General features: G+C 52.5%; 1 non-coding gene and 1 pseudogene across 1 annotated transcript; both read right to left on the bottom strand.

Moving 5' to 3' along the window:
- Positions 1–4,169: 4,169 nt before the first annotated feature.
- On the bottom strand, positions 4,170–4,321 carry LOC145986114 (5.8S ribosomal RNA). Its single transcript, XR_014441547.1, has one exon. It is a non-coding gene; the product is annotated as a 5.8S ribosomal RNA (ribosomal RNA).
- A 367-nt stretch (positions 4,322–4,688) lies between these two features.
- Positions 4,689–6,311, bottom strand: LOC145986109 (small subunit ribosomal RNA; annotated as a pseudogene).
- Between the last annotated feature and the right edge of the window lie 4,449 nt (positions 6,312–10,760).

Below are 10,760 nucleotides of genomic sequence, written 5' to 3'. Positions count from 1 at the left end.
TGTCTTAAAGACGACACTCTCTTCAGCCCAGCACTCGGCTACCCTGCACCGATTGCTATTCATTGCAGAATCATCCGCATTCTCATACCTCCACCAAGCACCATCAACGCCAATTTTCAGTGCTCTACAGCAAGAGCCGACCGTCGGGATTGGTGGTATTTCACCGGCGGGCACCAGAAGGAGCCCTCCCACTTATGCTACACCTCGTCACGTCTCCCGACAGCGGCAGGCTAGAGTCAAGCTCAACAAGGTCTTCTTTCCCCGCCGCTGACATTGTCCAAGCCCCAGGTTAACCTGGGGTGTCAGTATTTTGGTCGGCTGGGTTGTAGGGTCCCGTGCCGTACACGGACCCAAAAACCCCAAGTCCAGCTATCCGCCACATGCCGGAAGTCCCGGCGGCGAACACTTGCGTGAATGCCGCCGGTTTGGAAGTTCTCCCCCGGCAAGCCGAAACCGGACGGGGTCTGGACTTCCGGCGGAGAGCCCCGGGTGGAGGCCCTCCTCCGATGGATGTGACTGCCGGGCAAGTCCTGTCACCTTTCTTTTAGAGATAAAATTGCTCACCTATACAAACATTGGATCGGATGTCACCAAGTAAACTGGTAACTGCGGGAGAATAATCTTCCCCCGCGTCGGTGCCGTGCACTCAGCGGGTGTGACTCTCCGCGGCATCTCGGTGTGAAGGCGGTGAGGTAAGAAACATTGCGGACCAGTTCCAGGGCGTCATACTTGAATGCAGCCAACTCAAGCTCCTATTATATAGGTCCCGTCATCGAAGGCTCGATTCAAGGAGGCACACACGTGCCGACTAGAGTCTCAAGCTCCGCAAGTGTATGTCTTAAAGACGACACTCTCTTCAGCCCAGCACTCGGCTACCCTGCACCGATTGCTATTCATTGCAGAATCATCCGCATTCTCCTACCTCCACCAAGCACCATCAACGCCAATTTCCAGTGCTCTACAGCAAGAGCCGACCGTCGGGATTGGTGGTATTTCACCGGCGGGCACCCGAAGGAGCCCTCCCACTTATGCTACACCTCGTCACGTCTCCCGACAGCGGCAGGCTAGAGTCAAGCTCAACAAGGTCTTCTTTCCCCGCCGCTGACATTGTCCAAGCCCCAGGTTAACCTGGGGTGTCAGTATTTTGGTCGGCTGGGTTGTAGGGTCCCGTGCCGTACACGGACCCAAAAACCCCAAGTCCAGCTATCCGCCACATGCCGGAAGCCCCGGCGGCGAACACTTGCGTGAATGCCGCCGGTTTGGAAGTCCTCCCCCGGCAAGCCGAAACCGGACGGGGTCTGGACTTCCGGCGGAGAGCCCCGGGTGGAGGCCCTCCTCCGATGGATGTGACTGCCGGGCAAGTCCTGTCACCTTTCTTTTAGAGATAAAATTGCTCACCTATACAAACATTGGATCGGAAGTCACCAAGTAAACTGGTAACTGCGGGAGAATAATCTTCCCCCGCGTCGGTGCCGTGCACTCCGCGGATGTGACTCTCCGCGGCATCTCGGTGTGAAGGCGGTGAGGTAAGAAACATTGCGGACCAGTTCCAGGGCGTCATACTTGAATGCAGCCAACTCAAGCTCCTATTATATAGGTCCCGTCATCGAAGGCTCGATTCAAGGAGGCAGGCACACACGTGCCGACTAGAGTCTCAAGCTCCGCAGGTGTCTGTCTTGAAGACGACACTCTCTTCAGCCCAGCACTCGGCTACCCTGCACCGATTGCTATTCATTGCAGAATCATCCGCATTCTCCTACCTCCGCCAAGCACCATCAACGCCAATTTCCAGTGCTCTACAGCAAGAGCCGATCGTCGGGATTGGTGGTATTTCACCGGCGGGCACCCGAAGGAGCCCTCCCACTTATGCTACACCTCGTCACGTCTCCCGACAGCGGCAGGCTAGAGTCAAGCTCAACAGGGTCTTCCTTCCCCGCCGCTGACATTCTCCAAGCCTTTCAGCACTCCCACATTAACCTGGGGTGTCAGTATTTTGGTCGGCTGGGTTGTAGGGTCCCGTGCCGTACACGGACCCAAAAACCCCCAAGTCCAGCTATCCGCCTCATGCCGGAAGCCCCGCCGGTCGGCACGTGGGTGCCGGCTGCCGGTTAGGGAGTCCTCCCGGCGAATGCCCCCGAGGGGGCATCCTTAAAGAGACAGACAGAAACCGCCGGGTGCCGTGAAACCGACATCACGAACTCCGCGCGAATCTGTTCTTAGCAAGTACCCATCTTGCTTGCAGTGGCTCACCTTGGTCGGCCAACTGCATTCGTTTAAGATGCTTGGCAGGCATCGGTCTTTCTTTCTTGCAAGAGTGCGGATTCTCTCGCTTTCAGCAAGTGCTCAAACCTTGCTCGCAGTGGCTCACCTTGGGCGGCCAACTGCATTCGTTTAAGATGCTTGGCAGGCATCGGTCTTTCTTGCTAGAGTGCGGATTCTCTCAATTTCAGCAAGTGCTCAAATCTGGTTCCAACGACGATAGGGATGACAGAACCAAACCTCTCCGCGAGTGGCCTTTCGCAAAGAAGGTGAGGATTTTTCGGCCACCTACAGCATCCATCGTACCACGTACCAAGGGCCCCTCCGCGGCACGGAATAGTGAGGAACGCTTACTTCCACGTCACCCTACCAAAGTTGGACCCTCATTTGGCACATACTTGAATTTGGCCAACTCAAGCTCCTATTATATAGGTCCCGTCCTCGAAGGCCGATTAGAGTCTTAAGCATTTGGGCGGCTGGGTTATAGGTACAACGCAATCTGTTACCCACAAACCCCAAGTCCGGCGATCCGCCACCCGTCCGGCGATCACCTTCCCCCATCGAACTCTCGAGCTCCATCCGTTTGACCCCCAGGCGGTTTCACGTACTCTTGAACTCTCTCTTCAAAGTTCTTTTCAACTTTCCCTCGCGGTACTTGTTCGCTATCGGTCTCGTGGTGATATTTAGCCTTAGGAGGAATCTACCTCCCACTTAGGGATGCATTCCAGAGCATCCCGAATCCTTGGGAAAGCGCCCAGCCCGACTCGGCAAGGCGGAGGTTCGCACGGGCCTAGCACCCTCTGTGGGATGTTGGTCCTTTCAAGTTACACTTAGAACCTCCCGCCGAGCGGGATTTACGGACGCTCCCTTCCACCAAATCGCCTGCCGGCTCGGATAACCGTGCCGGAGGCTTGGGTGACGGGCTTCTCCCTTTTCGCTCGCGGCTACATAGGGAATCATTGTTATTTTCTTTTCCTCCGCATATTGATATGCTTAAATCGTGCGGGTGGTCAACCCTGAGTCGAGGTCGGGTGCTAACTTTACATTGCGGTTTCCTAGGAGGTCCGAGGGATCTTCCTCGTCGCCCAACGCAGGTCCTCCTATCTAGACGGTAAGGCGGCTCTCGAGCTTCGGCGGAAACCTCTAACCTTGACCGAGCTCTCCTTCCGCGCGAACCGAAGAGACAGGCTCTTCCACGCGTCCGTAGACGACTGTTGGAAACTTACCCTGCGTTCAACGCGAGGCACCCGCCCGGACGAAACTGAGTCGTCCGGCCGGCTCTCCCACTCCACGTAATTCCAAACTTTGGAAATTTAACCTTCCGAGCATCCGAGTGGTCCAGCCACAATGTCCGAAGAAGCCTACATCCCGATCACCGGCGAGCAACTATAGTCGGGCCGGCAAATGTGCCGGCCGGACATAACTTTTTCATTCTCCACGTGCTTTCTTTACGGTGCTCTACAGCTAGGTTCAACCTAACTGCAAAAGACAACCATCTCTGCTTGCACTTTTGCAAGTGCCGGTCAATTATAGTCTGGCCGGACATGCATAGCATGTCTGCCGGCAACTTTTTCATTCTCCACGTGCTTTCTTTAAGTTGCTCTACAGCTAGGTTCAACCTAACTGCAAAAGACAACCATCTCTTCAAGTTGCTCGCCCCTGAATGCTCGGAAAGCTGCTTCCGGGATACGGATCCGGACTGCTCCGGAATGATCCGTAGACCGGTCTTTCCACTTCTTGTACTAGAATGGAGTCCTCCGAGAAGACGACCTCGCGGCCGACTCCTAAAGATCCTATTTCGGATTCGACCTCGCGACCGCTCTTACCTCCTTGAGAGAGGCGGCCGCGAGACTCTCGTGGCGTGCTGTTACACGCGCTGTGCTCGCCAGAGCACGTCATTTTGAAACTTCCGACACTCAACCAGGACCGACCCAGGTAAAGACCCGGGCCGCAATGTGCATTCGAAACCGTCGATGCTCTCTGTTTTGCAGATCGCAAATTGACTCGCAGCTAGCTGCGTTCTTCATCGACCCACGAGCCAAGTGATCCCCCGCCTGGGGTTGTTTAGGTTTGCTGGAGTGCGACAGGTCGCACTCCGGCGGAATAATGTGTCTGTTCATCGGGAAACGCCCTCGCGAGCCTCCCCGGATGATACCTACCCCCACCGTCTCCAAGGCCTCGAGACGGGGTTCGGGTGCATGTTTTAGCGGGGCGATACCTTTAAAGGTCGAGACTCACCTACCCCTATTAACGTGCTTCGTGCTCTACAGCAAGGCTCACCGTGGTCGGCCAAGCTGCACAAGACACAGTGATCTAGACTCGATATATACATATCCGCAGGCTCCAGGGCCCCCTTGTGTCCCTTCCACGCTCGTGCGGATCTGCGTACTACCATAAGTTTTGGAGGAAGAAGCGGATATACCGTACGGTAATGATCCTTGGGCAGGTTCTCCTACCCAAACCTTGTTACGACTTTTGCTTCCTCTAAGTGACCAGGTTCGGCCGTCTTCCCGACGGTTCCTGCTTAAGGTGGCAGGGCGCCGGTCCAAAGGCCTCACCGTATCACTCGTTCGGATGCATCGACGGGCGGTGTGCACAAAGGGCAGGGACTCGATCAACGCGAGCTGATGACTCGCGCTTACTGGGCATTCCTCGTTAGCGGGGAACAATTTCAATCCCCGGTCCCTATCACGAAGGAGGTTCAGCGGTTACCCGTACCTCTCGGCAGGGGAAGACGCGTTGTCTCCTTCAGTGTGACGCGCGTGCGGCCCAGAGCATCTAAGGGCATCACTGACCTGATATAGCTCCCACTCTTGCTGCTTGTGACAACCGGTCCCTCTAAGAAGAGGTTTGATGCGCCGGGGGTACACGTACCCCGACGCCTAGTTAATAGGCAGGAGTCTCGCTCGTTATCGCAATCAAGCAGACAAATCGCTCCACCAACTAAAATCGGCCATGCACCACCATCCACCGAATCAAGAGAGAGCTCTCAATCTGTCAATCCTTACGGTGTCCGGGCCTGGTAAGTTTTGCCGTGTTGAGTCAAGTTGAGCCGCACGTCCCACGCCTTGTTGTGCCCTTCCGTCAATTCCTTTAAGTTTCAGCTTTGCAACCATACTCCCCCCGGAACCCGAAACCTCAGGTTTCCCGTGGGCTTCGCGCAAGGTCATCTTGAACCTTGCGCATCGCTGGATGGCATCGTTTATGGTTAGAACTAGGGCGGTATCTAATCGCCTTCGAACCTCTAACTTTCGTTCTTGATTAATGAAGACATTCTTGGCAAATGCTTTCGCTGTAGGTAGTCTTGCGAGGATCCAAGAATTTCACCTCTCCCCTCGCAATACTAATGCCCCCGTCAATCCCTTTTAATCATTACCTCTGGTTCGAAAACCAACAGAGAGAACCGAGGTCCTGTTCCATTATTCCATGCAAGGAGAATCGAGGCAAATAGCCTGCTTTGAGCACTTTAATTTGTTCAAAGTAAACGTCCCGGAATGCCACGATCCACTCGGTGAAGAGCAGACCGAGGAAACCGAGAAGATGTCCGGTACGGCCAATTCAACGCCTGACGGCGAACCGACCGCCCGAGACCCAGATCCAACTACGAGCTTTTTAACCGCAGCAACTTCAGTATACGCTATCGGAGCTGGACTTACCGCGTCTGCTGGCACCAGACTTGCACTCCGATAGGTTCACCCAAATGTTTAGGGTGGATACATTCCGATTACGGGGCCTCGGATGAGTCCCGCATCGATATTTTTCGTCACTACCTCCCCGTGCCGGGAGTGGGTAATTTGCGTGCCTGCTGCCTTCCATAGATGTGGTAGCCGTTTCTCAGGCTCCCTCTCCGGAATCGAACCCTGATTCCCCGTTACCCGTAATCACCATGGTGGGCCAATAACCCACCATCCAGTGTGATGAGGCAGACATTTGATAGATGCGTCGCCGGTGCTTGAGCCATTCGCGGTTTCACTTTGGTCAAGTCTGTACTGAGACATGCATGGCTTAGGCTTTGAGACGAGCATATGACTACTGGCAGGATCAACCAGGGTACGGTGCATACGGTGCGTATGCAGCACTCGCGCGAGGCAGAGTGCCATGTTATAAGCAAGGAAAGCGGCTCGACACTAACTTAGGCAACGCAACACTGCTGCGTGAACAACAGGTTACACCGCTTTCCCGAAAACATACTACTACTCCCACTACTTCGGTTAGAGGCCTACGTAGTTCCGATTTTAAAGCTGGAAACTTCGAGACGTTCGTTTGCGCGCGGGAACGGCGAACCGACTTCTTCGATTGGCACCGTGCCCGCGTCTTGGTTCTGTTCCTGGCCTGGGAGGCTGGGAGCTCCCAGCGAACAGCCGTGCCTGTACGGCAACAGGCAGCCACTCAAGACGGCGCTCCGGAGAACGCACGCTTCGACGGCGACCCGTACCAAGTTCTCGGGAACCTTCGGGTTTAGGTTGTCTCGCCACGGAGGCTGGCACATCCGCTGCTTTCCTTCGGTGCAGGCTTCGACTTAGAGTCGTTCGGTCGAGCCGGAGTTCCCGAAGTAGGCAGAGCGGACGGGTCAACTTCAGAAACGATGCAACCCAAACCGGAGAAGGCATCGCCGTCACCGGGAGAGAAAAGAGAGAGCTAGCTTGCTTTCCCTTGGTGCAGGTTTCATCCCAGAGTCGTTCGGATGAACCGGAGTTCCCAAGGTAGGCAAGCGAACACCGGTCGGGTACCTTATGTCACTTCCCGCAAACCGAAATGTGAAAAAGTAGCTCACTATCCCACCCCCCTCTACCTAGAGTCGTTTGGAAGAGAGGAGGTGGGCGAGTTACCGTCAAAACGTCGGCGTTCCTTTCTTTCCCACCGTGCAGGCTTCAACCTACATTCGTTCGGATGAGCCGGAGTTCCCGAGGTAGGCAAGGATCCTGTTTGCGCAGGATCGCCGGCGATTGACGTCTCGTCACTTCTCGGCAGCGATGGCTGACAAGCTGAATTGCTTTAACTCGGTGCAGGCTTCATCCTACATTCGTTCGGATGAGCCGGAGTTCCCGAGGTGGGCAAGTGCTCCCGCAGGACCGGTTCTCTTAACTCGCTCGGCTTCCGACGGTTGACGTTTTAGCTTGCTTTCCCTCAGAGTGCTCAGCCTAGAGACGTTCGGAAGAACAGAGGTAGGCAAGTTATCCGCTTGAGAGGCACCTTACTTTGACATGCTATGCTTAACCTCGGTGCAGGCATCAACATAGAGTCGTTCGGATGTGCCGGAGTTCCCGAGGTAAGCTATGCTTCACCACTAGGGTGGGTAAGTCAATTCAAGGTGTCTGATGCTCAACCTACATGCGTTCGGAAGAGCACAAACGGTTACGTCACGTGTCGGAGGCGAACCACCGTGTACGAGGGCTGACAAGTTAGTAGCAACAAACTTGGTTCAGGTTCAACCAGTCTTCCAAGGAAGGCTACCTTCCCGCTTGCGCGGCTCTGTCACTTACTCGTACACGGTGCAGAAACAAAGATGGGCGCAGTGAATTTTCCGAAAACTATGAATACAGCAATGCTTTTCGGAAAACAATTCGAACCCCAACTTCCCACGTGAGTGGGGTTGCCTTTGAACGCATAGCTAAAGTTCGCTTCGGGTCTCATCCCAAAGGATGATCCCTACTCCATCCACGAAATTGCAACCGGCGGTTGACCGACAGTGAAGGCATTGATACCGATTGGTATACCTACCTCCCCGGTTGCTTGCGTGGCGGGTGAACAGTTGGGTTCGAATTAGACTAGAGTCTTAAGCTCGATGCCTGAACCGAGGTCCATGCACCTCTGAGGTGGTTGCTTCACCTCAACGTGACTCGCAAGTGGGACAAGCTTGCTATATAGCCCTGTGCTCGCCACGTAATGCACAGGGCATCGCTCAAGAGCATGCTAAGCACGCCCAAGAGCCACCATTCCCACCATATATCAATATGAATTGATTTACTCTTTTTTAACTATGCAAACTTGCACCTCCATCGTTACATTAAGCAACAGATGCAAGCTCAACTAAAGTCAAAGAGTAGTAGCTTGGGAAAAGCTTTCTCTTTGCTAATAGAGACTTATGCTCCTTGGTTGACGGTCTATGTACCGATATACGGCAAGAGACTGGGAAACTTACAACTCCTTAAATTTGCCCAGACAGAAAAATCTATCTGAAACTCAAGGCGTGGTTCAAGCCAAGCTCCATCGCTCTCGGAGGTGGTAGTAGTTCCAGCTCATCGTGACTCGCAGCCTGTGCAAAGGTGCTGTATCGCCCTGTGTTCGCCACATATACACAGGGCATCGCTCAAGAGCATGCTTAGCAAGCACAAGAGCCACCATTCCCACCATATATCAATATGAATTGATTTACTCTTTTTTAACCATGCAAACTTGCACCTCTATCGTTACATTAAGCAACAGATGCAACCTCAACTAAAGTCAAAGAGTAGTAGCTTGGGAAAAGCTTTCTCTTTGCGAATAGAGTCTTATGCTCCTTGGTTGACGGTCTATGTACCGATATACGGCAAGAGACTGGGAAACTTACAAATCCTTAAATTTGCCCAGACAGAAAAATCTACCTGAAACTCAAGGCGTGGTTCAAGCCAAGCTCCATCGCCCTCGGAGGTGGTGGTTCCATCTCATCGTGACTCGCAGCCTGTGCAAAGGTGCTGTATTGCCCTGTGTTCGCCACATATACACAGGGCATCGCTCAAGAGCATGCTTAGCAAGCACAAGAGCCACCATTCCCACCATATATCAATATGAATTGATTTACTCTTTTTTAACTATGCAAACTTGCACCTCTATCGTTACATTAAGCAACAGATGCAAGCTCAACTAAAGTCAAAGAGTAGTAGCTTGGGAAAAGCTTTCTCTTTGCGACTAGAGTCTTATGCTCCTTGGTTGACGGTCTATGTACCGATATACGGCAAGAGACTGGGAAACTTACAACTCCTTAAATTTGCCCAGACAGAAAAATCTATCTGAAACTCCAAGCGTGGTTCAAGCCAAGCTCCATCGCCCTCGGAGGTGGTGGTTCCATCTCATCGTGACTCGCAAGTGGGACAAGCTTGCTATATAGCCCTGTGCTCGCCACGTAATGCACAGGGCATCGCTCAAGAGCATGCTAAGCACGCCCAAGAGCCACCATTCCCACCATATATCAATATGAATTGATTTACTCTTTTTTAACTATGCAAACTTGCACCTCCATCGTTACATTAAGCAACAGATGCAAGCTCAACTAAAGTCAAAGAGTAGTAGCTTGGGAATAGCTTTCTCTTTGCGACTAGAGTCTTATGCTCCTTGGTTGACGGTCTATATACCGATATACGACAAGAGACTGGGAAACTTACAACTCCTTAAATTTGCCCAGACAGAAAAATCTATCTGAAACTCCAAGCGTGGTTCAAGCCAAGCTCCATCGTCCTCGGAGGTGGTAGTAGTTCCAGCTCTTCGTGACTCGAAGCCTGTGCAAAGGTGCTGTATCGCCCTGTGTTCGCCACATATACACAGGGCATCGCTCAAGAGCATGCTTAGCAAGCACAAGAGCCACCATTCCCACCATATATCAATATGAATTGATTTACTCTTTTTTAACAATGAAAACTTGCACCTCCATCGTTACATTAAGCAACAGATGCAAGCTCAACTAAAGTCAAAGAGTAGTAGCTTGGGAAAAGCTTTCTCTTTGCGACTAGAGTCTTATGCTCCTTGGTTGACGGTCTATGTACCGATATACGGCAAGAGACTGGGAAACTTACAACTCCTTAAATTTGCCCAGACAGAAAAATCTATCTGAAACTCAAGGCGTGGTTCAAGCCAAGCTCCATCGCCCTCGGAGGTGGTGGTTCCATCTCATCGTGACTCGCAAGTGGGACAAGCTTGCTATATAGCCCTGTGCTCGCCACGTAATGCACAGGGCATCGCTCAAGAGCATGCTAAGCACGCCCAAGAGCCACCATTCCCACCATATATCAATATGAATTGATTTACTCTTTTTTAACTATGCAAACTTGAACCTCCATCGTTACATTAAGCAACAGATGCAAGCTCAACTAAAGTCAAAGAGTAGTAGCTTGGGAAAAGCTTTCTCTTTGCGACTAGAGTCTTATGCTCCTTGGTTGACGGTCTATGTACCGATATACGGCAAAAGACTGGGAAACTTACAACTCCTTAAATTTGCCCAGACAGAAAAATCTATCTGAAACTCAAGGCGTGGTTAAAGCCAAGCTCCTTCGCCCTCGGAGGTGGTAGGTAGTTCCAGCTCATCGTGACTCGAAACCTGTGCAAAAGTGCTGTATCGCCCTGTGCTCGCCACGTAATACACAGGGCGTCGCTCAAGAGCATGCTTAGCAAGCACAAGAGCCACCATTCCCACCATATATCAATATGAATTGATTTACTCTTTTTTAACCATGCAAACTTGCACCTCTATCGTTACATTAAGCAACAGATGCAAGCTCAACTAAAGTCAAAGAGTAGTAGCTTGGGAA

This window comes from Lepisma saccharinum, chromosome 3, assembly GCF_977018435.1.
Source record: "Lepisma saccharinum chromosome 3, izLepSacc3.1, whole genome shotgun sequence".
Taxonomy (NCBI): Eukaryota; Metazoa; Arthropoda; class Insecta; order Zygentoma; family Lepismatidae; genus Lepisma; species Lepisma saccharinum.
Note: the sequence above shows the minus strand (reverse complement) of the source record. Positions and strands in the feature narration are given on the sequence as shown.